Source organism: Carettochelys insculpta, chromosome 6, assembly GCF_033958435.1.
Source record: "Carettochelys insculpta isolate YL-2023 chromosome 6, ASM3395843v1, whole genome shotgun sequence".
Taxonomy (NCBI): domain Eukaryota; kingdom Metazoa; phylum Chordata; order Testudines; family Carettochelyidae; genus Carettochelys; species Carettochelys insculpta.
The window spans coordinates 18,515,551-18,541,706 of NC_134142.1; the positions used below are offsets into that span (position 1 = coordinate 18,515,551).

At 48.0% G+C, this 26,156-nt stretch overlaps 1 protein-coding gene across 1 annotated transcript in view; it reads left to right on the top strand.

The window, feature by feature from the left end:
• GPR132 (G protein-coupled receptor 132) overlaps nucleotides 1-18,380 on the top strand; it is a 44,364-nt gene extending 25,984 nt beyond the window's left edge. The window contains exon 3 of the transcript XR_012646112.1: nucleotides 17,383-18,380. The gene's annotated coding sequence lies outside the window, so the exon portion shown is untranslated. The remainder of the gene's footprint in view (nucleotides 1-17,382) is intronic.
• The last annotated feature ends 7,776 nt before the right edge of the window (nucleotides 18,381-26,156 follow it).

Consider the following 26,156-nt stretch of genomic DNA (forward strand, 5'->3'; position numbering starts at 1 on the left):
TAAAATGTCTGTCTCCCAAAGATATTTAGGAGAAGGCAGTTTAGGGATTGTTTCTGAGCATAAATATATATTTTGAAGTCTGGAATAAATTCTAATGTGTTTCTTATCAGCAATGTTATTTTCCAACACTTGTCTATAGACACAAAAGAGTAAACCTTCTGCTAATTTATGGCTTGATTTTTTTAGAAAGAGCGGAGTACACTAAACGCCCAATTTATGTGTAGGTTGTGTTCCCGGGCAACCATATAGAAGTCTAATCTCATGCAAGTTGGGGGGAGCAGTGCTGGTCAGTTTCCTGGCTCCTGGCACTGGCGGAGAGCTGCTAACCAGGGCTCAGTCTGGCTCCAGACTGCCCTCCTTGCAGGAGCCAGGAAACCGATCAGTGCTGCTGCATTGGTCACTTTCCTGGCTCCCACAAGCATGACAGATTGTGGAATTTGCTGAACAACAGAGTTCTGGATTAGAAAGGTTCAAATTGTATTATTTAGGTTGGTTTTGTACTTAGAAGCACCATCAGATGGGGCCTTGTTATGCTGGAAAGGCTCTGTACAAGCATGCACAAGGTGAAGTATACACAGTCCCTGCCCCCAAAGAATTTATTGTTTGGCTGCAGTTTTTATGCACTGAAGGGATCTGGCCTCCCAAATCTGATTAAAATTCATGGGAATTAGGTGTCTGCATCAGGTGATGGTTTATGTTAGCCTGATGTTTTAGTCTAATATTGAAGCTATGTTGAACTATGATAATACACAGAGATATGCATCTCATAGAGCTGAAAGGGACGTTGGGAGGTCATAGAGTCCGGTCTGCTGCCCTCTTGGCAGGATGAAGCACTATCTCATTTTTTTTTTAAAACTATTTGCCCCAGATCCCTAAATGGCCTCTTGAAGGATTAAATGCACAACCCTGCGTTTAGCAGGCCAATGCTCAAACTGCTGAGCTACCCCTCTAAACCACTGGAGTCCACTACTAACATAGGAACTGGCTGGCCTGGGAGCTACCTGAGCCAGATGGGAGAGGAAAGGAATAGCTCCATGGTTTGAATGTTGACGTGCTGAAGTTGGGGTTGTGAGCTCAGTCCATGAGGTGGCCATTTAGGAGTCTGGGGCAAATAGATTTAAAAACAAAAATTGTCAGGGATGAAAACAAAAAAGCAGCCCAGTAGCACTTTAAAGACTAACAAAATTTATTGGGTGATGAGCTTCCATGGGACAGACCCACTTTTTCAGACCATAGCCATACCAGAACAGACTCAATATTTAAGGCACGGAAACCCAAACATAGTAATCAAGGCTGACAAATCAGAAAAATTATTATCAAGGTGAGTAAATCAGAGAGCAGAAAGGCAGAAGGAGGGGGGGAGTCAAGAATTAGATAAAGCAAAGTATGTAAAAGAGCCCCTATAACAAGCTAGAAAATTGTCATCCCAGTTCAAACCACATGTTAATGTGTCAAATTTCAATATAAAAGTGAGTTCAGCAGCCTCTCTTTCCAAACAGCTGTGAAAATTCCTTTTCAGTAAAACACAGACTTTCAGGTCATTAACAGAATGGCCCACTCCATTAAAGTGCTGGCTGACAGGTTTGTGAATCAGGAGTGTTTTTATGTCTGTTTTATGCCCATTAATTCTTTGCCTAAGAGAGTTTGAAGGCTGTCCAATATGCAAAGCATCTGGGCATTGTTGGCACATGATGGCATATATGATGTTAGTTGAGGAACATGAGAATGTGCCCGTGATTCTGTGAATAACCTGGTTAGGTCCAGTGATGGTATCCCCAGAATAGATATGTGGACAAAGTTGGCAACGGGCCTTGTTGCAAGGACAACTTCCAGGATTGGTGTTCCTGTGGTACAGACTGTGGCTGTTGGTGAGAATCCTCATAAGGTTAGGAGGTTGTCTGTAGGAGAGAACAGGCCTGTCACCTAGGGCCGTCTGGCATCCTGATTAAGGATAGGTTGTAGGTCTTTAATAATTAATTGCAGTGGTTTGCGTTGGGGGCTGTAGGTAATGACCAGTAGTGTTCTGTTATTGGCTTTTTTGGGCCTATCTTGGAGTAGCTGGTCTCTGGGTATTCGTCTGACCCTGTTGATTTGTTTTTTTATTTCTCCTGATGGGTAATTCAGGTTGATGAATATTCAGTAGAGATCTTGTAGTTTTCAGTCTCTGTCAGTAGGATCAGAGCAAATGCGACTGTACCTAAGGGCTTGACTGTAAACAACAGATCTAGTTGTGTGTGCAGGATGGAAGCTAGAAGCGTGTAGGTAAGTATTGGGATCAGCGGGTTTCTGATAGAGTGTGGTAGGGATCAGGCCATCCTTGATTTGTACTGTAGTGTCCAGGAAATGTATCTCTTGCATGGGGTAATCGAGGCATAAGTTGATGGTGGGGTGTAGATTGTTCAAGTCTCTGTGGAATTCTTCTAGAGTCCCTATACCATGGGTCCAATGGGAGAGACTCTGGAAGATGTGTACCTCCATATCCCGTGATGGCAGTGGGTGCTGCATCAGGCCCTGCATAGTGAGTCAAAGCTCCACTTCTCTTCCTAGGCACCAAAGGATTACTGTGTGCTTCAGCACATGGCATTCTGTCACCAAACTACTGCAAATATCAAGTCTGATGAAATACTGGGATTTGTCATACAAATTCAAGGATGTGACAGTGCTATTTATCATGTGTTTAACCAGGCCTTACGGACTCTGTGATGTAGGCAAAAAGGAGCTTGGCATAAAGCTCTGTTCCATGCAAGTCCCCTGTGTGGCACCATGAGGGTGAGAGGAGCTTTGGCCATTTCCAGGTAGTACAAAGGAGGAATATAAAAAAATAACGCAAGAATGTAAGGGCAAAATTAGAAAGGTGAAAGCACAAAACAAGCTTCATCTAGCTTGAGACATAAAGGGAAACAAGAAAACATTCTGCAAGTACATTAGAGCTGCGTCTACACGTGCACGCTACTTCGAAGTAGCGGCACCAACTTCGAAATAGCGCCCGTCGCGTCTACACGCGTCGGGCGCTATTTCGAAGTTAACTTCGACGTTAGGCGGCGAGACGTCGAAGTCGCTAACCTCATGAGGAGATAGGAATAGCGCCCTACTTCGACGTTCAACGTCGAAGTAGGGACCGTGTAGACGATCCGCGTCCCGCAACGTCGAAATTGCTGGGTCCTCCATGGCGGCCATCAGCTGGGGGGTTGAGAGATGCTCTCTCTCCAGCCCCTGCGGGGCTCTATGGTCACCGTGGGCAGCAGCCCTTAGCCCAGGGCTTCTGGCTGCTTCTGCGGCAGCTGGGGATCTATGCTGCAGGCACAGGGTCTGCAACCAGTTGTCAGCTCTGTGTATCTTGTGTTGTTTAGTGCAACTGTGTCTGGGAGGGGCCCTTTAAGGGAGCGGCTGGCTGTTGAGTCCGCCCTGTGACCCTGTCTGCAGCTGTGCCTGGCATCCCTATTTCGATGTGTGCTACTTTGACGTGTAGACATTCCCTCGCTGCGCCTATTTCGATGTTGGGCTGAGCAACGTCGAAGTTGAACATCGACGTTGCTGGCCCTGGAGGACGTGTAGACGTTATTCATCGAAACAGACTATTTCGATGTTGGCTGCACGTGTAGACGTAGCCTAGAAGTGTGACAGGCCACAGGCTGGTGGAGGGGCAATATGCTGGGAGCTGGATAAATGCCTTTTTGCTCCCCCCCTAGGCTTACCCCAGGCAAGTGTCTGAGGCTCATTAGGAGTCAGCCTGCAACAGGGGCTAATCAGGCACTTGTCAGTTAAGGTCTCCTGGCTCCCTGTAAATGGCTTTCCCCAGGCAGAAGTGGGGAGGGATCTGAGAGGCAGACAAGGAAGAGAGGCCAGAGGTTGGAGGTTCAGAAGAGCAAGGTGATGCAGCCAGGCATCAGGGGAAGCTGCTAGAGGAAAGTGGTGGGGAGCAGTGACTCAGGGAAAAGGCTGCTGTGTTTGGCTCAGAGGTAAAGCCCCATCAGCTGCTTCTCACTTAGGGCGCCTGGGCCAGGGCCCAGAGTAGTAGGTGGGGCTGGATTCCCCCCACCCTCCCTCTGGAAGGCCTCCCTCCTGGAAGAACAGGAGCATCCAAACTGCTAAAGGGTGTTCGCCCCACCCCACACACTTGGGACTGGCCTGTGATGAGAATGGATAGGTAAGCAGAGACCCTTGCCTTTGGAGCGACCCAGGGCGGCGAAAGGGCCACCCTCAGCCTCTGAGGCACACTAGAAAATGCCAGGCAGTGTAGGACTCTGAGCGGGGCTGACACAGTATTTCTCACACTGGTGTCCAGGATGGGATTTAACTGCACAATGGCCAAAACAAACCCCCAGCCCCAATGCAAAATAAAACAAACAAAAACAAAAACAAATTAAAAAAATACGAAAAAAGAGGTAAAGGGAAAAAATCAGTGCGAAAAGGTGAACTCGTGTGAGTTCTGGGAGTGTGCCTCTCTCTCCACTGCCTCCCCCAGCTGGACCGGGTATTAGGGGGTATACCAGTATGGAGGACTTTGTGAAGGCTTTGGTGCAAGATATGGCCGCCCAACAGGAAGCCAACTTGGACCCCGGGACAGGCTCTGCAGGAAATAACAGATGCTGTCTGCCTGTCCCCCTGCCCCCATCCTAAGTAAATGCTGGAGACTCACCAGAGCCGCCGCCACAGGGGCTGGAGGAGCTGCTGGAATGGCTGGGGCTCAAGGGGCCACCAGGGCCAGAGAAGCTGGTGTGGGGGGCTGTAGTAGGGCGCAGGAGCTCTCCTCTCCTAGCCCTGTGTGCAGGAAACAAGTCGGCGCCTAGCCACCGCTGCCTGCAATGGTGCTGAGCAGCAGACATGGTGTCGGAGGGTGCTGCCCACCGGCAGGCTGAGGGCCATCATGCTCCACCTTTGCACAGGCGGCTCGGAGCTGGGGGCTGGAGAAGCCACAGTGCTCAGAGCTGCAGGAGGTGGAAGGAGCCAGGCCGGCATTTAACTCCTGTCCTGGTAAGTGGGAGAGGAAGATGGAGGTGTGCGGGGAAGAATGGGGCAGGAGGGGGAAGGGAAGAAAAGGGGGCAGAGGACAGGAGTGAGTGATGGGCTGGGAAGGTCACTGCATCATCATACAGTAGAACGTCTTGGATATAACGGCCATTTGGCATCCCCCCATTCGTCCATTAAATCGGGCATTTACTGTATTGAGTGTTATAAGCTGTTAAGCCATTATTCATAGATACCCTAAATCTAAGACAGCCTGATTTTTCCTTTGTAAAATGAAATTTCTTTCTCTGAAGTGAGCTTTCCTTTGTGTGAATGAAGAAAGTGTGAACGTACGTGCACTCATAATGGAATCAGTCCCTGAAGCCAGCCTGTCTGGACAACCAGCTGCCAGCAGCACCTGGGTGGCCAGAGAATAACAGGAGCTAAGCCCTGTAAAAGAACCCACCCAAGAACAGGGCCCCATCAAGAGAAGATTGAAGTCCCATCTGCTGTTAGCTCATGGTCGTACAGGCTACATCTACATGGTGTGCTGCTGCTGGCAGGGTCATGCAAATGAAGGCAGTCAACAATGCACATGAGGTGTTAATTTACAAATCGTGAGCCTCATTTGCATACTGTTGTGTGCTCACTGTCCAAGCAGAGGATTCAGTCGCCACAAAATAAGCCGTGTAGATGGGAGTCTGTCGACCAAACCCCCCCTCCACGTCAATAGCCCCCATCCCTCATATTTGTTAGGAATAAAGGGCTGTTGACAAGGGAGATTTGGTAGACAGACCCCTATCTGCACAGCTTGTTTTGTGGCGACTGAGGCCTCTTCCAGGATAGCAATCACATGAGTATGCAAATGAGGTGCGTGATTTGTAAATGAGCACCTCATTTGCATTATTGAGTGCCTTCATTTGCACAGCCCTGCCAGCAGAAGCACACCATGTTGATGTAGCCAAAGAGTCCTCAGGCGGTGAGACAGGACAATTGTTATTGGACTCAAGCATGTAAAAGATGAGTGCAAAACTATAGGAGTGCTTCTTGCCATCCCCTCTCTGAAGGAGTTAGTCTCAGCTGCCTGTGGAGGCAGGAGGAGGCACTGAGCCACTCCTTGTCTCCCCAGGATGGATGGTACTGACTGCTCCTGAGTACTACACTGACAAGGGAGCTAGCAAGCGTCCCACTCTGGATTCATGACTGCAGCCAGACTCGCTGGACCCACGATGCCTCAACTTCCTCTGCTGTCCCCATGCAACTCGTCACCCGTGTGAGTTCACCTGTGTAAGTCTATGAGTGCAGGAGGGTCTGAGTGTGTGAGGTGGGGGTGCTTGAAAACTGCTTCACCTTTCCCTTTAATCCAGTAGTGTCATGTAATAAAACAGGTATGATTGTAACCCTGGAGTGGGCTCCAGTGTTAAACTGAGGTAATAATAGCTTTCTCTGACAGGATAACAAGCCTTGTGGACAAAAGGGAAGTGGTGGGCATGGTAGACCTAGACTTTAGTAAAGCATTTGGTACAATATTGCATGACCTTCTTATCAGTAAACTCAGGAAATGCAACCCAAATGGAGCTGCTATCATGTGGGGTGGGTGTAACTGGTTACATAACCATTCACAGGGTGTAGTTATGAATAGTTCACAGTCACGCTGGAAGGGAGTAACAAGTGGGATTCCACGGGGTCAGTTTTAGGGCTCGTTCCGTTCAGGATGTTCATCAATGATTTAGATAATGGCATACAGTGTGTGCCTATTAAGTGTGCAGATGACATGAAGCTGGGAGAGGTTGCAAGTGCTTTGGAGGATAGGGTCAGAATTGCAGAAATGGTCTGAGGAAAATAGAATGAAGTTCAATAAGAACAAATGCAAAGTGCTGCACTTCGGGAGGAACAATCAGCTTCACACGTACAAAAAGGGAAGTGATTCCTTAGGATGGAATACTGCAGAAAGAGATCTAGGGGTCATAGTGGACCACAAGCCGAGTACACACCCACAATGTGACAGTGTCAGGATGGTTAAGTACTGGAATAAATTGCCTAGGGTCTTTGTAGAATCGCCATCACTAGAGATTTAAGAACAGATTAGATAAATATCTAACAGGGATGAAATAGATGGTGCTTAGTCCTACTATGAGAGCAGAGGACTAGACTTCATGACCTCTTGAGGTCCCTCCCAGATCCAGTATTCTATGATTTCCGACTACATGCATTTGGCTCACCTTCTCTTCTATGTGGTTATTGCCTAAAAGCCTTCAGCTGCCCCTTCTTAGAAAGAGTCCACATTTTCCTCCCCTGCCACTCTACTCCCAATGCTCGGCAGAGCTACTTGGGTACGACACTCCTCTGAACCTTCCAACTGTGGGGCTAAGCCCGAGTTTGGAGACAAGTTGGCAAGGCAGTTCAGCTTGGGCTCTGTTCCTGAAGAAAGCTGGATTGTGACTGGTCTTCTGAGATCCAGTCCTCTCTTTGCTGCATGCCCATATTTCTCACGAAAGAGGCAGAGAGTTTTCAGGGTGCAACAGGGACCACATCTGAAGTTTTTAACTCAATCTTTCCTCCCCCTCCTAATTCCCATGACTTGATTTAACTGGGAAAAATAAACCTTTGCTTTCTTTGTGTTGCTGCCCAGACGTTCAGCTTGGAAGATGACTGCCCTGGTAGTGACTCTCAGCATCTCCATTGAATATTTATTAACATGAATCATTTCTTAAGGGAAATTTGAGCTGCTTAGATAAGTCATAGCAACTAGTTTATCTGACTGGGACTTTTTGAATGACTCATCAGATACTTTCAAAATAATCTGTGTATTTTTTCAGCCACTTTTAGTGGGAACTCTGGAACATGAAAAGTAGACGATCTAAAACTTCGAACTCTTGGGCTTCAGTGTTGGTATTTTTACTGCCAAATTGCCTGAATAACTAAGTATCCTTCCAACAGATTAACTGCAATCTGAGTGATGTTTTTAAACTCTGCCTTAAAATGTATTATTATATGCAGTGGTTATGTAGTTGACACCTGAATTTGCTGTGCAGGCAGGAAACAAGATGCTCTGATGAGCATAAGCTCAAGCTCCTTGATGGCAAGATAGGATATTTTGCAGTGTGCGGTTACTGTTTTGTTCTTGTGGCTACCTTGACTCAATGAGAACGTTTATGTTTGGCAAAACTCTCTTCAGTTCAATAATTAGTCTGTAAAACTAACTTTGGGCCATGTGTTCAATGCTATCGCTAAGCTCACATCTCCATTCATCTCCTGTTGTTTTGTGGGGAATCCAAGTAATTCTTTCATGCCGCACTTCATTAGCTCTTCTTCTTAACCACTTTGTCTCCCAGTAGAGCATGGGCTAGAATGTGCCTTTTTGACTCAGCCTAGAGCAGGGAGCAATGCGGAACCTCCCCACGCTGGAGACAGTTCAAAGAGCAGTCGCGTCTCAATGAGACATAATTGCCCTTCGAACCTCCAGGTGTGCGAGGAGTGCACAGGATGTAATGTCCCCTCTGCTGCACCTCCTAGTGTGCCCAGATTGTTCTGTGGTCAGGGTTTAGGGCTTGTAAGAGCATGGTCCTGTCCCCTCTCCATCCCTGCTGGGATGAGGTGCACCTTGAAACAAAGTAATATTGCAATCTCGCTGGTCCCCTGGGGCAATGAACACTTTTACAAGAGAACCCTTTTACAAAAGAAACTGACATGAGCTGAGAAAAGAAGCAGTTGTATTTGCACAAGGGCTCAGAGCCAGGTTAAGTTTTGCTGGGAACCTGGGCACAAAGAACATACGGGCTCACACACTGTACCTGCCACAGGATCCTATTCCCTGCTCCTCCCCTGTCCCAAGGAACATCCCTCCGGCCTGGACAGAAACCAGGCTATGGTAAGCTCCCCAGAGAGTGTGGGCGGCTGTGGAGCACACCAAACCTTTCACCTGCATTGGCCAGCACACCCTGGCAGCCAGGGAGACAGGATGGGGTTGCTCTGGGGCACCTCAACCCGCCACCACCACCAGACAGGTGGAGGGTTTACGGGTCCGTGGGCAGCCTACGGTGACCACATGTCCCATTTTGCCTAGAAAAGTCCCCATTTTAAGTCCTGCATTGGAAAAACCATTTTTTTGACAAAACTGGGCATTGGCCCTGTTGGCAGAAGCAAATGGGACAAATGCCCCATTTTGCTGAAACAGGAGTTTGGAGGCAAGCGGAAGGGCCAGTTCCATGTAAAGGTAGGAAGAAAGGGGATCAGGTCAGCTTCAGGAAGTGATGGAATAAGCTCACCCTACCACTGCTGGGCTCTGGTTTCTTGCCTGGCCAGGAGGCAGAGCCCCAGGGGACAGAAGCAGAGTTCCAGCTCTGTTGCATGGGCCCCCAAATTGTCAGACCACATAGGCATGGGCCCAGTAGGCCTGTGCAATAAGCAGCCACTACAAAGACCAGACCCAATCTAGCCCTATAACACTCAGGTTTAAAAATAAACTGGTATGAGCTGTGAAACAAATGCTTCTCTGCAATACTCTTTGACACTTTAACCAAAGCGGCTGCTGTCAACACCAGCCAGAACAAGAACCTTTAACTCTCATCCATCTCATTCAGGTCTCTGAGAACTGCTGGGGGGCTGTATTCAGATTCTTGCCTCTTCTGGAGATTTTTCACAAATATGAAGAAAACCAACAACAACATGGTTTTGCAGAAAGCCCAAAAGTTTGCTGAGCGATGAAGGTCGAAGATATGAAATGTGGTAAACGTATGTCACGGAACATCATGTGAAACTCAAATGCTGTACACCAGCGGTCAGAGACAGCTGCCTTTTCAGTAGCAGAAAAAGTGCATCTCTTTTGCCTCGATACATAAAAGGGCCCAGACCAGGCCTATAATCAGAAATATCAAATAAAAAGGACTTACCCCAACATTTTCTTGCAGAAGAGATGGATTTTGAGGTGGGGAAGCAAAGAACAGGTGCGGTATGTGGGCACAGGACAGCCATGTACATACTTATGAAGACCCTAACCCTGTAACTGCCTAACATTATACATATATATAGAGTTGCTGTGACAGGGTATATTAACGCTGCACTGGCTGCGGGGGTCAGGGCCAGGCTTGCTGGGTGGAGAAGGCCCCGCTCCCACTGCCCTGCTGGGCATGCTTCAGCGGCAGCCCTAGTATAAAGGCCAGGGAGGCCAGTCAGTTGGGGCTGGCCACCGTGGAGAAGGAACTCCTGCTCTAACTTGGGAGCCGCAGCCTAAGGAGGAGCAGCCTGAACCCAAGCGGCACTTCATGTCTGGAATGGGGTAGAAAGTAGCCTGGGGCAGGGAGCCAGGAGGCCACCCAGGGAGCTCAGTGTGTTGCGGAAGGATTCCTTGCTGAGCGGATGATTGTGGGCATGCCCACCACTGACAGGATCCTGGGCTGGGGCTCCTCTACCCCCCACCCCCTTGACCCAAGGAAGGGGAAGGCCTGATTGCTATTATTAATTAGGCCACTAAGCCCTGACTACAGCGTGTAAGTCCTTGGAAGAGATGCAGGGCTGGAAGCCCTGCTACAGTTCCTCACAAACTAACTCCATCTGTGCTTCAGGTCCCCATTTGTAAAATGAGGATGATAATCATTCCTGTCTCCAACCCTTTATCTGTCTTGTCTCGTTAGACTGTAAGCTCTTTGGGGAGGAGACTGTTGCTTTCTAAGTCTTTGTACCACACCTAGCACAATACAGCTTTGCTCTTAGGCAAGGCCCCATAAGCTACTGACCTATATAAATAGCTTCAGTGTTTGCCGGAACAGGTCCAGAACAAATTGTTTACATCAGTTTTTCTGGTATAGTTTTTGAAATCTTTTAATTTTTCTGGAACACTGAGAGCCATTTGGCCTTCAGATGGTAATTTTGGGCCTGTTCTGGACCTTTGGGGAATTTTCTGAGATGCTTTTAATCACTTCATAAATTCTTTCTGGGATATTTTTAAAGCAGTTTTTGGCCCTTACGTGCTCCCACTATCAAAAAAGTTAATTAATAATGCCTGTATCTTGCATAAAAGCCATCTGGGACAAACGGCCATGTTCAATGAGCCATACAGAGCACCACTGGCTGCAACCGGGATAATGATTAGGGGGCTGGAGCACATGACCTATGAGGAGAGGCTAAGGAACTTGGGCTTATTTAGTTTGCAGAAGATAAGAATGAGGGACAATTTGATAGCAGCCTTCAACTTCCTGAAGTGGGGAGCGGGGTCTACAGAGGACGGAGAGAGGCTGTTCTCAGTAGTCACAGATGGCAGAACAAGGAGCAATGGTCTGAAGTTACAGAAGGAGAGGATAAGGTTGGATATTAGGAAAAACTATTTTACCAGAAGGGTGGTGAAGCACTGGAATGAGTTACCAAGAGAGGTGGTGGAATCTCCATCTCTAGAGGTTTTTAAGTCCCAGCTTGACATAGCCATGGCTGGGATGATTTACCTGGGGTTGATCCTGCTTTAGGCAGGGGGCTGGACTCAATGATCTCCTAAGATCCCTTCCAGTCCGAGGATTCTATGATCAGTAAGACTAATAGCATTTACCATTGTAACTCCTGTTCACTTGTGGGAGAGCTCAAGGCATCGGCAAGAATCTTTGCATTCCAGAGTGATGTGGTTGTCTGGCAGGGCCTCTTCTATTATTCCCATCTACAATGCCCTTTCTTTTCTGTGGAGTTCCCAGAAGTACTGGAGGTTCCTTTTGGGGTCCTAACACCTCTTCTTCTTTTGCAGTAGGATTTGGTACATTTTCCCTTCTAACTGACCTGCAGAACTTTCATCCACCTCTCAGCAGCCCTGGTAGAGAGTACTTCTTTTCTGCCCCAGGGAGGATTCTGTGGCTTCTATTTAATCTTTAATTCAGGGCTATTCCCCACCACCACATAACTATAACATGACTTCCCTTATTAAACATCAGAAAATCTAGAAGTTAAGGATAAAGCTAAGGGCATCATCTGTCATGCATGCCTTTGGTTTAACTTTGGGTTGCTTTTTATGCAGTTTAGTATTAGCAGTTTAGGCTAATACTACCTACTGGAGACAGCTTCATTTAATGCATATTTGAAACATTTGTAAGTATCCAAGATGTCATACAGTACTGATAGGTGCCTGTGATGGGGTGTACCAACCCCACACTTGCCCAGAGGGTGAGGGCCAGGCTTGCTGGGTGGAAAAGGCCCTGCTCTCGAGGCACTACTGGGTATGCTCCAACTACAGCCCAAGTACAAAGGCCAGGGAGGCCAGTCAGTTGGGACTGGCCACCAGGGGAGAGGGAACTCTGGCAGGTATTGCTCCCAACAGGAGGAGGTGGAGCTGCAACCACCTGAGCAGCAGCAGCAGCCACCCTCTGTGGAGCAGCAGCAGCAGCAGCAGCTGCCCAAGCAGTGGCAGCTCAGGGAGAGGCAGCCAGAGCCAGGGAGGCACGTCGTGTCTGGAACGAGGTAGGAAGTAGCCCAGGATGGGGAACCAGGAGGTATCCTGAGGGCTCGGAGTGTTGCAGTGAGAATCCCCGTGGAGCTGGTGGCTGGGGAGACACCCACTACTGAGTGGGACCTGGGCTGGAGCTCAATGGAGAGGGAGGGCCCAAGGTCACCTACGGCCACACCGGTGACCCCAGAGAAGGGGGAGCACTGGCCTGCCAAGGTCAACCAGGCTGCTATTGACTAGGCCGCCAAGGCCTGACTAGGCTGCTGGGCCTGTGAATACTGACTAGGCAGCGGAGGCCTAACCAGGTGCTGGGCCTGACTGAAGGGACACAGACTAGGCCATGGAGACCTGAGGGCAGCATGAAAGCCTCAGAAGAGGCACGGGGCTGGAGGCCCCCACATGGTGCCCCATGAGCTACTGAAATATGCCACATCAATTCCCATTAGCTATAGATAAAATCCTGTCTCTTTCTTTAATCCTTCCAGTTAACTCAAGTCTTTCCTTCATATAACTAGAGTTTTAGCAACTGATCATAGCCAATTACAGAGTACAGGTTGAACTTCTCTCTTCTGGCAACCCCTGGGGACCTGACCATTTTCCAGTCCAGGGAGGTCAATATTCTCTAGCACATTACCAACACTTCCATTGCTTACGGGGCTCTTAGAAGACATTTAGAGGTAAATTAGAACTAAACAGAGCACAGAACACTGAGACCCAGGACTGGTGGCTGGAAACTTGGCCACACCCATGATAAGTGGTTCTCCAGCTAACATCATGCCGGGTTACGGATGTTACTGAACAAGGGGGTGCTGGACTAGAGGTTCAACCTGTAGTACATTCACTTACTGCAATTTAGGAGTGGTGTCTACGTAGAGTTAACAGGAAAGTCTGAAAAGAAGACTGACACCTAGCCAGTATATACAAATAAGATACCACTTATCTGACTACTGCACAAATCTCCAAGCCGGAACAGTATTGCTTATAATGACTTAGCTTAATGGACTCCCAGATCTTCTGGTGTTTAATAACAGAAGTTGTGCTATACTTTTGTGGGGGTGGGGAATAGCCCTGAATAAAAGATGAAGTGAAAGCCACAGATGCTCATATGGACAGGAAAGGAGAAGTCTCGGCCAAGCTGTGGAGAGATGGATGAAAGTCCTGACGGTGAATTAGGCTATGTCTACGCTATGAGATAAATTTGAATTTAAGGCACTTCGTTCGAAATTACCATGTGACTGTCTTCACTGTGAATAGTGCTAGTTCCCTAAATCGAGCTCAAATTCAAAAGTTCAAATAAAGGGCAGTGTGGAAGTGCCACATCTTAAAGTTGAATTTATTAGCCTGCAGAGGTGTATCGTATGTATCCCACAATCATAGAATCATAGAATCATAGAAGAGTAGGACTGGAAGGGACCTCGAGAGGCCATCGAGTCCAGCCCCCTGCCCTCATGGCAGGACCAAGCACTTTCTAGACCATCCCTGAAAGCCATCTATCTAACCTCTTCTTAAATATCTCCAGTGATGGAGAGTCTACCACTTCCCTTGGAAATTTGTTCCAGTGTGTGATCACCCTCACAGTTAGGAACTTTTTCCTAATGTCCAACCTAAACCTCCCTTGCTGCAGTTTAAGCCCGTTGCCTCTTGTTCCATCCTCAGAGGCCAAGAAGAACAAGTTTTCTCCCTCCTTCTTATGACACCCTTTTAGATACCTGAAAACTGCTATCATGTCCCCCCTCAATCTTCTCTTTTCCAAACGAAACAAGCCCAGTTCTTTCAGCCTTTCTTCATAGGTCACATTCTCTAGACCTTTGATCATTCTCGTTGCTCTCCTCGAACAATGCCCCACAATGCTCTGCTCTGGCCACTGCTCTTCCACGGTGCGGGAATTACATAATAAGAAAACCATGAATTTCAAATTGGGACCAGGAAGCCTGTGTCTGTGGGCTCATGTTTGTGTAAGAGGCTGAGAAACTCTTTTATTTCTTTGATATTAGCGCTGTGAGCGCATCTATCCATTACAAATAGCCCCAGAACAGAGTTTGTGGTTCTAGCTCTACACTTGGTATCTTTTTCTTCACTGCCTGGTGCCAGCACTGCCCCACTGCACCACACGACAACAAGGCTGTTGTGGGGGGGGTTGAGCTTGCATAGGAGGCCAAGAAACTTCTCTCAGTGGCTTACATTTGTGCGCGCCACTGCTTCCCTCCCTCACAGGTGCCACACAGTCAGGGTCTTTCCCGCGCTCAGCCATCACGTGGGTAGCCCCCAACCCAACAAAAGGATGTGCCTGCCCCTCAGTGCTGACCATGCTGCCAGGCAGCACCATGTCCTGGCTTGCGTGCAGTTAGGACTCCAAGGCCACGTCTACACGTGAAGCCTACATCGAAGTAGCCTATTTCGATGTGGCGACATCGAAATAGGCTATTTCGATGAATAACGTCTACATGTCCTCCAGGGCTGCCAACGTCGATGTTCAACATTGACGTTGCGCAGCACCACATCGAAATAGGTGCAGCGAGGGAACGTCTACACGCCACAGTAGCACACATCGAAATAAGGGTGCCAGGCACAGCTGCAGACACGGTCACAGGGCGGACTCAACAGCCAGCCGCTCCCTTAAAGGGCCCCTCCCAGACACACTTGCACTAAACAGCACAAGATACACAGAGCCGACAACGAGTTGCAGACCCTGTGCATGCAGCATGAATCCCCCGCTGCAGCAGCAGCAGCCAGAAGCCCTGGGCTAAGGGCTGCTGCACACGGTGACCATAGAGCCCCACACGGGCTGGAGAGACAGCGTCTCTCAACCCCCCAGCTGATGGCTGCCATGGAGGACCCCACAATTTTGACGTTGCGGGACGCGGATCGTCTACACGGTCCCTACTTCAACGTTGAACGTCGAAGTAGGGCGCTATTCCGATCCCCTCATGAGGTTAGCGACTTCGACGTCTCGCCGCCTAACGTCGAAGTTAACTTCGAAATAGCGCCTGACGTGTGTAGCCGTGACGGGCGCTATTTCGAAGTTAGTGCCGCTACTTCGAAGTAGCGTGCACATGTAGACACAGCTCAAGACTGGGAAAGATTTTCGGGGGCTTGCAGCCACCCAGGGCGAGTCTCCTGCAGCTAAGATTTTTAGTGACTTGCTGCCACAAGGGGGGGCTACTTCAACTGGCCCCCCACTAAATACCACACTCAGAGTTCATAACCAATCTTCAGGTAACTGTCCCAGCTCAAATGCATTGAGCAATGTCCTTGGCCTCTCAGGCTCACCAGGCCAATACTGTAAACATCCAATCCACACACCCAACTTTCTCCACGCTCACAAATCAAATGCCCTACTTACAACTCGGCACTGACGCCTCACAGTGATGCATTCCCTCATGGAACCTGAGACAATGCCACCTTTGTGCTGGTCCACCAGTCACACCATCCCTCCATCCATCACTCTTACCAGCCATCTGCCAGTCACACTGTCTAGCTGCAGCTGGCAGCTCTTAGTGACCTTAGCTGCCATCCTGTGATTTTAGCTCACAGCAGCTATGCCTACACTAGCCCCGAACTTCGAAATGGCCATGCAAACGGCCATTTTGAAGTTTACTAATGAAGTGCTGGAATGCATATTCAGTGCCTCATTAGCATGCAGGCGGCCGCGACACTTCGAAATTGACGCGGCTCGCCACCGCGCGGCTCATCCAGATGGGGCTCCTTTTCGAAAGGACCCCGCCTACTCAAAGTCCCCTTATTCCTATGAGCAGATGGGAATAAGGGGACTTCGAAGTAGGTGGGGTCCTTTCAAAAAGGAGCCCTGTCTGGACGAGCTGCGCGGCAGCGAGCCGCGTCAATTTCGAAGTGCCGCGGCCGCCTGCATGCTAATGAGGCACTGAATATGCATTCCAGCACTTCATTAGTAAACTTAAATGGCCATTTGCATGGCCATTGCAAAGTTTGGGGCTAGTGTAGACACAGCCAGCATCTACCAAAGTAGAGTCTCACACAAGATACAAACACTAGTATCCAGCTCTACCTTTTAACAGGTGGGAAGAGCTAGTCAAACCAGGCTTACAACTATATAGCCAAGACTTCAGCAGGAGCCAAGGCACTCAGCTAGCTAGCTCAACCCATATCCCTCCCCCTTCTAATTTACAACGCTTTAAACCAGGGGAGCCCTGTGTAATCCATGTCTTATGCAGTGATGATGACTGCCCTGTCCCCAACAACGACTTAGAGCATTGGTGAGATTTCACAATTCTTATACTGAGTGTTAGCATAAATTGTGATTTTACAACAATGTGTTTACAATAGACAAAATTTCATTGCTTCCTGGCTACCCATCAGGCTTTGTTTGCAAGGTATCACATATGCACACCTTTGCATTCTCTTGCGAATGATCTCTGGGAGACACATTCCTCCCAGCCTTCAGCAGCATTGAGTTCCTGCTGGCAAATTCCTTACATATCATCTTTTTCCTAACCTTTCCTATCCTCTTTCTTCATGCTTTGACCTCCTAAAAACACAGAGAACAGTGGGTGGAGGGCCAGTTGAGATTCCTGTTTCCATTGTAAGTTCAGTGTGTGAGATTTCACTACCATCCCCAGTGCTGGCAATTTCTGTGTAGTGAAGAGGGAAGACAAAAATCTTTTTTCTTAGGCTTTTGCATCCTCTTTCTTCTAACTTTGTACCCCTTCATGCAGAGAAGAATGGGTAGAGAACCAGTTGAGAACACAAACTGTGTACAGACACTTTATAAAGAACTGGGAAGCTAAATACCCTCCCCTCAGCAACTCTCTTTTTTCAAAAACTTTACTATCAACTTTCTTCAAGCTTTTCATTGTCCTGGTGTTATTTTCAGGGATTGGATGCAATCACAGGAGTGGGGATAGTCAGTGGATGGCCAGTTGAGAAGCCACACACCTGATGATTTTTATGAACTCCTTGATGATTCAGTTATAGAAGAAAGAGATTTTTGTTGACTTTGTCATTTTTGTTGATGCCCTACTTTTCCTTCCTTCCAACAGAAAAAATGGATGTTTGCTTAACACGGGAGGGGAATGAGGACAATGGAATGCAGGAAGATGATGTCAGAAGACCAGCGAACATACTCAGAATGCTGCAGGGATGAGGGAACTGTGGGATACGTTCCCACAATGCACTACTGCAACAGTCGATCTTTGCCAATTGAGTGTAACAGCAGTAAATTGACGTTGTGAGGAGCACATGGGGAGATAAGGATAGTCAAAATCAAATTTATAAATTCCAGAGTGACAAAATTGATATGAATAAATTCAATTTTAGCTCGTAGTACAGATGTAGGCTTAGAAGGGGAAATGTACCAAATCCTACTGCAAAAGAAGAAAAGGTCTTGGGACACCAACAGGAATCTCCAGTCCTTCTGGAAACTCCACATGCAGCAGGGAGCTTTGTAGATGAATTTCCCCTATGACTCAGGCAGGGGTCTTCCCAAGAGCTAACAGACTTATGTCAGTGTTTTTCTATTTAAAGAACCATCTTGTCTACCAGAAATGTCCCTCTCACATGAGGAAGTTGGTAACTGTAATAAGCCTTTGGGCTTCAGGCTGCTGTTCTATTCAATGTCAGATACCAGAACTGGGACCCCTCCTTTAAGGACTGGCCTCTAATTTATTTTTCTTTAGGGTGAAGTCTGCTTTTTTTATCAAATATCCATTTGAGGAATATTAGCAAAAAAGGATGAAATCCAATTCTATCCATCTCATGTGTGAGGAAATATAAAGCAACTTTGGACAACTTGACCTGATGTTATACCAAAATTATGGATCCAGACACTCCTGAAGTCAGTGGAAGGTTGGCTCTGAATCAGTCTTGTATATGGAGTCTAGAATCGGAATCCCAGAAATGTAGGGCTGAAAGGGACCTCAAGAAATCATCTAGTCCAGCCTCCTGGGCTCTTGCATAACCAATTACAGGTTGAATCTCTCTAATCTGGCACTCTCTCGTCTGGCAATATCCATAATCCAGTATGATTTTAGTTAGCTGGATGTCTACTTAGCCTGGGTGTGGCCAGGTTTCCTATGGTCCCATAGAATGTATTTACAGCCACCAGTCTTGGCTCTCCATGTTCTGTGCTGTTATTTAGCTCTACCTCATCCCTAAATGTCTTCTAAGAGACTTGTATGCTGCAGAAGCATCAGTAACACTGTAGACAATACTGGCTTCCTGTGATCCGGCAAATTCTCTCATTCAGCACCATCAGGTCCTGAAGGTGCCAAACTACAAAGGTTCTACCAGTATACCTAGAGTATTCATGTAGCACAGAGGTGGGCAATAATCAGCCAGTGGGCCCAATGCAGTTCATCAGGGTTAGCCCCTGGTGGGCTGCTGGCACTTTATTTGCCTGCGCCTCTGCAGATTTGGCCACTTGAAACTTCCACTGGCTGCGGATCTCCATTACGAGCCAGTGGGAGTTGCAGAAAGCACTCTGACAGTGATCCTCAGCCAACTGAAGTTTCAAGTGGCAGTACCTGCGCAGGCACAGGTAAATAAAGTGCCAGCAGTCCGCCAGAGGCTAACCTTGGCAAACTGGCTCCATCTTATTGCCTATCTCTGAGGTAGCTGGTCTTACCTGGGCTTTTTCTTTTTCTTACACTGGTTTGGGATCTGTCCTGAAGATGCCTGGATGGTTACGTTGGTCTAGCAGAGCTGAAAAGCCCAGCCAGGAAAACAAAAGAACATATTTTTTGTCCATGGATTGAAGGAAAGGAAAGGATCCTTGTCCTACAATGATCCCCCACGGCTCACACCTCCAGATTTTGGGAAAATTCCTGAATGGGTTAAAACACTGTAATTCACATCCACCTCACTGTTGTAACTGACAATGTATAAAATGACATGGGCCCACTGCCTCCCTCCACACCCACAATGCTGAGGCATGCCAACAAAGCGAGCTCATAAGATCCTGGAAGTGACTTGGAAGTTGAACCTCTCTCGTCTGGCACCCTTGGGACCAGTGCCAGACGAGGGACCTTGCTGGACTACAGGAGCTCAGTATTGGCTAGCACATTACCAATACTTCCACTACTTACTGGGCTCTTAGACGATATTTAGGGGCAAATTTCAGCTAAATAACAGCACAGAACACTGAGAGCCAGGGCTGGCGGCTGGAAACAAACTTTATGGGACCATAGGAAACTTGGCCACACCCAGAAGTGATCAGCCAGCTAACTAAAATCATGCCAGATTACAGATGTTACTGGACAAGAGAGTTCCAGATTAGAAAGGTTCAACCTATACTATACTTCCAACCTCAGTTGTAGGTATCTATGGCCTCTTTAGCTAGCATAAGTAAAGCACCCATCTCTAATATTATAAACATCACATATTTATTAACCTTGTGCAAGGAAGTTTAACTGTTTTGATATTCGTAGCTAGAAAAGATCTGGCTTAAAGTGTTTTGCAATTGTCTGGCTGCCAGCATCGTTGTCAGTTTGGCTTTCGTTGGCAAATAAGGGAAAAGAAACAAAAAGATATGATTGATACTGCATGTAATGTCACGTTTCATGCCACATGAGGGCACCAAACCCTAATCTAGTTCATCTCACTTCTAGGACATGCTGGACCTTTCAGCAAAGGAAAGAAAAGGAGCATCTCTCTTTTCTTTTTTTCTTAGCATCCCAAATTCTCAGGCCACATGATGCTAAAAAAACGAAAATGGAAAAACATAAAAGGCAAAGCTGATTTACATAGTGACAAAGAGTTTGAGTAGCAGGTATGGTCTATGGGGAAATATAAATCGCAAATTGAAAAAAAATGAACAGGCATTTGTAAGTGCTTCTAAGAAATAAACCTCTAGAGGCGAGAGACCTGGATTCAACAAAGGAGCTCTGAATATGTAGGTATCTGCTGAACCATCTGTAACTGGGGTTCTGATATTTATCAGTCTAAGGCAGTGGATTTCAATCTGTTTCAGAGGTTGAGTTCATAGTACATTAAGAAAGCATTTTGAGACTTCTCTTTCATGTAACACTAAAGAAATGGAGGGTAGGTGCCATCTGTCTGGATCGCTTTCTGACTCCCTCTAGATTGCAAACCCATGGTCTAAGACACAGGTCGGCAACTTGTGGCTCTTTAAGGAGCCACTTGCAGCTCCGAGCGCTGCCACTGCTGACTCCACTTGCGGCTGTGGAGACTGCCACCGCTTAAACAAAGCCTGCTATTAAAACGGGCTTTAGTTTTTTTGTTGAAGCGGTGGCAGCCTCCATTGCTAAGTTTGCAGATGATACCAAGCTGGGAGGGGTTGCAACTGCTATGGAGGATAGGGACATAATTCAAAATGATTTGGATAAATTGGAGAAATGGTCTGAGGTAAACAGGATGAAGTTTAATAAGGACAAATGTAAAGTGCTCCACTTGGGAAGGAACAATCAAAGTTTCACACATACAGAATGGGGAGAGACTGTCTAGGAATGACTACCGCAGAAAGGGATCTAGGGGTTATAGTGGACCACAAGCTAAATCTGAGTCAACAGTGTGATGCTGTTGCAAAAAAAGCAAACATGATTCTGGGATACATTAACTGGTGTGTTGTGAACAAGACACGAGAAGTCATTCTTCCACTCTACTCTGTGCTGGTTAGGCCTTAGCTGGAGTGTTGTGTCCAGTTCTGGGCACCGCAGTTCAAGAAAGATGTGGAGAAATTAGAGAGGGTCCAGAAAAGAGCGACAAGAATGATTAAAGGTCTAGAGAATGTGACCTATGAAGAAAGGCTGAAAGAACTGGGCTTGTTTCGTTTGGAAAAGAGAAGATTGAGGAGAGACATGATAGCAGTTTTCAGGTATCTAAAAGGGTGTCATAAGACGGAGGGAGAAAACTTGTTCTTCTTGGCCTCTGAGGATGGAACAAGAGGCAACGGGCTTAAACTGCAGCAAGGGAGGTTTAGGTTGGACATTAGGAAAAAGTTCCTAACTGTCAGGGTGGTCAAACTGTGGAATAAATTGCCAAGGGAGGTTGTGGAATCTCCATGGCTGGAGATATTTAAGAACAGGTTAGATAGATGTCTGTCAGGGATGGTTTAGACAGTACTTGGTGCTGCCATTGGGGCAGGGGGCTGGACTCGATGGCCTCTCGAGGTCCCTTCCAGTCCTAGTATTCTATGATTCTATGATTCTAAGTGGAATCAGCGGCAGCAGGGAGCCCTGGAAGAGGAAGCTGCCAGCTGTCGGCACACTGCACGCAGGGGAAGGAGAGCTGGGGGCAGCCAACCCTGCCAGGCTGGAGGGGGTAAGCCACATCTGCCATAAGGCAGAGGGCCATGGTGGTGTCCCCCAGAGGGATCTCCCTCTGTGGGCTGTAGGTCCCCAGCTCCACCTGGCGGCACAGGCTTGAGTTCCTAAAAACACGGGTGTCATGGGTGCTGCCAGGTCAGACAACATATATGTCCTGGAAGTGGCCCCGGCTGTCCACCACGGCCTGGAGGACCACCGAGTGGTAGCCCTTTCTGTTCACAAAGTGTCCTCCGCTGTGCTCTGGGGCGCAGATGGGGATATGGGTCCTGTCCAGTGTCCCGAAGCAGTTGGGGATCCCCATACCGTCAAACCCCACGATGGCCGCATCCAGGTCCCGGAGCCACACGAGCCTGTGGAGCAGCAGAGCGTTCAGCACGCAGACCACCTGCAGGGGGAGGACATGAGCACCCGTGAGGGGTGTGCCTGGCCCCCACCCCCTGGGCTCTCCCCTCCCTGGAGCACCCCCGCCCACCGGGCTCTTCCCTCCCACAGTCCCTCACCCCCTAGGGTCCCCTCCCGGGCCTCCTTACCTCCATGACGAGAGCCCCCACAGTGGCCTTGCCCACACCAAACAGCTGTCCTATGGATCGGTAGCTGTCTGGAGTGGCCAGCTCCCACACAGCGATGCCGACCCGTTTCTCGACGGCGAAGGCACGCTGCATAGGGGTGTCCTGGTGCCGCAGGGCAGGGGTGAGCCACTGGCAGAGCTGGAGGAACGTCTGCTGGCTCATCTGGAAATTCCAGAGCCAGCAGTCATCATCCCACTCCTCGAGGACCAGGCGCTCCCACCACTCTGTGCTGGTGGGGTACCTCCATAGCCAGCAGCACGCCCAGTGGCGAGGGGAGGGCCCCATGATGGTCTGGGGTGGCTCCTTCCTCCCCCGAGCAGGAGAGCTCATCTTCCAGGAGGTGCTGGGAGGCCTCCTCCGCGGCGCCGTGCAGGGCAGCCCCTGCCTCGGATACGGCCCTGAGGGCGGCTGCTGCTGCAGCTGGGGGTCCATGCTGCGTGCACGGGGTCTGCAACCGGTTGTCAGCTCTGCAGACCTCGTGCTGTGCAGGCCGAGTGTGTCTGGGAGGGGCCCTTTAAGGGAGCGGCTTGCTGTTGCCCTGGAATGGCTAGTCCACCCTGTGACCCTGTCCGCAGGCTTTCCTAGCCCCCTTTTCCAATTGGGGCTGCTTTTGTGTGTAGACGCTCCCCTGAGGGGCCCATTTTGTTGTAGCACTTTCCTACATCGACACTGAACGTCAATGGCAGCAGCCCTGGAGGATGTGTGGACGCTACGTGTCGAAATAGCTTATTTCAACGTAGCATTCCAGGGTAGATGTAGCTCTTGACATTCATTTCTAAACTGATAGTCTTTTGAAGACAATACGGTACCTATGTTACTGCAAGGCCAGGAATACCTTATGCGCTGTCAGGCTGCATGTGTTTATGAGCAAGTCAGTACTACTTAATAGTAGATTCTAAGTTGCTATAGCAACTGTCCTAGCCATGGTATTTATGCTGCGATAAGGTGGAACGCCCTTTTTAAGCAGCACAGGGATGCACAGCACACAAGTGTCAAGTATTCAAAAATGCATGCTTAGAGAAATACCTCTTATGAAGGGAATAGGTATGTTGTGAGAAGTTCTAATGTGATGCTTTGCAATAAAGAACAAGTCCTCTCTTTTAGTAATAAACCAAACAACAATGATTATCTAGAGTGCTCTGGGACATTAAAAGAAAGCCCTAAAGAATCCGGAGCATTTTTATGTGCTTTCTTTGGTGACTAGGACTCGGTATTGCAGAGATCTCCATGTTACACACCATGATCAGTAACTGCCTTGTGGATTAGTTTCATCATACGCCTTTCAGGAATATGTAATGATTTCATCAGGATCATTAGCGGAAGACTGGACCTTCTGAACAAAAAGCAGAATCCTATCCCACTGGAATTAAAGGAGCAACCCTTATTATCTGACAACAAGAAGAGCTTCTGGGTGCAAGAAAGGGACATGACACATGTAAACAGCTTGTGACCTGCCGCTGTAGCTAAATTTCTCAAAACTCACACTGTGCTGTCATTGCTAGGTGAACACTCTAACTGGGAATAGACTTCTGGATACTGTCTTACTAGGGCAAGCCTTTCTTGGAAGGTAGCCTGATGATATCCAGCCAGAGATCGAGATTTGTATGCCCCACTTTCAGTGAATAAAGTATCAAAAAGATCAGTGTTGAAATGGAACAACCTCAAGGAGCTATTGGAAGAGGGTAGCATTGAAACACTAGAGCCAAAAATGGGAGTAGAAGTACTAATAGAGTTAGAGGGAAGGACAGTATAGGGCTAATGGATTTAGGGTGGGAGGGAAAGAAGTAACAATATATTACTCAGAGAAGGTAACATATATAAGACAACATTTCTGCATTGAGTCCTAGGTTGAAAGGTTAGCAACACATCATTGTCCATCTGACCCACTTTTGTCCAATGATGGCCTTTCTCTGTTTTCATCATTGGCTGGAGCCTTTTACTCCTGCCATTTCTGACTCCTTTTAATAAGTGAAGAAGGTAGCCTCTCAAAGCTTAGAGCCCTCCTATGCTCAGCTGAAAAGGGTGACCAGATAGAAAGTGTGACAAATTGTGATCGCGGTGTGGGAAATGGGAGCCTGTATAAGAAAAAGTCCCAAATATCAGGACAGTCCTTATAAAACCAGGACATCTGGACACCCTACAGCTAAACTGCAGTAAGAGGGCCTGCTTATTTAACTGCCCTTGCTATCATTTCTTCTGACTCTGGACTCTTTAGCCTGAGCCTGCCCTAGGAGGACAAAGTCTGCAGAAATTCTGAATTGTTTTGCAATATTGACAAAGACTGCTGCTTCTTTTTAAAGCAATTCATCCTGGGTATGAAGAACACAACATGCTACTTACCAGACATACTCCTGTCCTGTTCTGCTGCTGCACTGAGTTAAACAGGGGAAGCATGATTCAGTTTCCCCACATACTAAACAAATCCAAACGCACCAGTCAAGATCTGTAACTGACAGGTCAGGAATCCTGAACCAAAGGAGCTAAGAATCAGATCTGGAGTGGCAATTTCTCTGTAAGCCCTAAAATCCCTGTAGTCACAAGTAAGACTAAGTACTGCTGCCTGGAAGTTCCCTAATACAGATGTAAATGGGGCAGTTTGACCAAGCATGCAGTGGTTTCATCTAAAACCATTAGTTTCTTCAAAACAAGCCTAGGTTTTTTAAAATTTGTTTCTAGGCCTTATAGATAAAAACAAAATCTTCCAAATGTGCCTTGCCTTTAAGGTGCTGGCCCCCAGTCCTCCAAACACATCAGCACTTACTTTGAGGTATATAAGTAGGTCCACTGATCCTCCCAGCAAGAGAAGGGCAAAAACATCTAGTGACACTACGCATGTGCTTAAAGTTATGTACATAAGTGTTTGCAAGATCAGAACTTAATTGTGAAACAGCACCCCTAATAATGGTGAGTTGGTTCAATTTATTTTAATGGGATAGTAATTCTGTTTGATCACAGGCCCTTTGTTTGCAAACATTTAAGAAGGTGCATAACTTTGTTCACAGGAGTAGCCCCCTTGTCCTAGGTAAGCCTATAACTGCAGTGGCCTGAGTGAAGTTAAGTGTTTGCCGGTGTGAAGCCTAAATCTGCAAGCTAGTGACAGTATATGAAGTGTCAAAATTACCTGTTTAACTGTTTCACATTAGCAGCAACTTTTTGCCTGTCTGGTCTAGTAATTGCCACAATTCAGGGCAACTGTGCACCTGTATTACTCCTTTAGGGGCACACGCTATTGGTTCCAGAGCTGTCAGCTCTTAGATGGAGACCCACGTCGCTCTTCCCCATGAGCAGGATTTTCCCAAGCTGCGCAGATTCCTGCCTGCATTGTGTTGCTCCCAGCAACACAGGTGGTCCTGTCCACAGCAGTCCGTTTAAACCACTGGTGTGCCATGAGAACTGTCCAAGTGTATTGTGAAATGTAATCAGTTTCCTCTCTCGCAGCTCTTTGCAGAGCCACGGGGGGTGCGATACTGATGAATCCCAGGTCAGCTGGGGCTCAAGCAGCAAGACTGCCTGAGCCCCAGCTGGCACAGGGTTGGCCAATTTCCCTCCCGCAGTGGCTGTTTGCAGAGCTGCTGTGAGGGGAAATGCCAACCCCACAGGAGCCCATTCATGCCAGGAGGCAGCTGAAATGCTGCTTTCTGGCCCCAATGGGCTGGGAGAAAGCCCACCCCCGCCTCGCTGCAGTGGTAAGCGGGAAGGGAGGAAAGGCGGCTGGAGCCCGTTGAGCTAGGATGCAGTTTATATGTCTCGTCCTGGTTCCAATGGGCTGGCAGAAAGGGAAGCCTGCTCTCTGGAACCGCCTCCTAGCCCACGAGTAATCAAACATTTCAGCGGTTACTCGGTTATTCAGCATCCCATTTGATCCTTGTTGTGCGCACTGCTAGGTTGCAAACCTCTCCAAGACTGTGACCATAGTAAGTGTGAGACAAACTATCGATTCAGCTGAAAAAAGGGGGCGTGCCG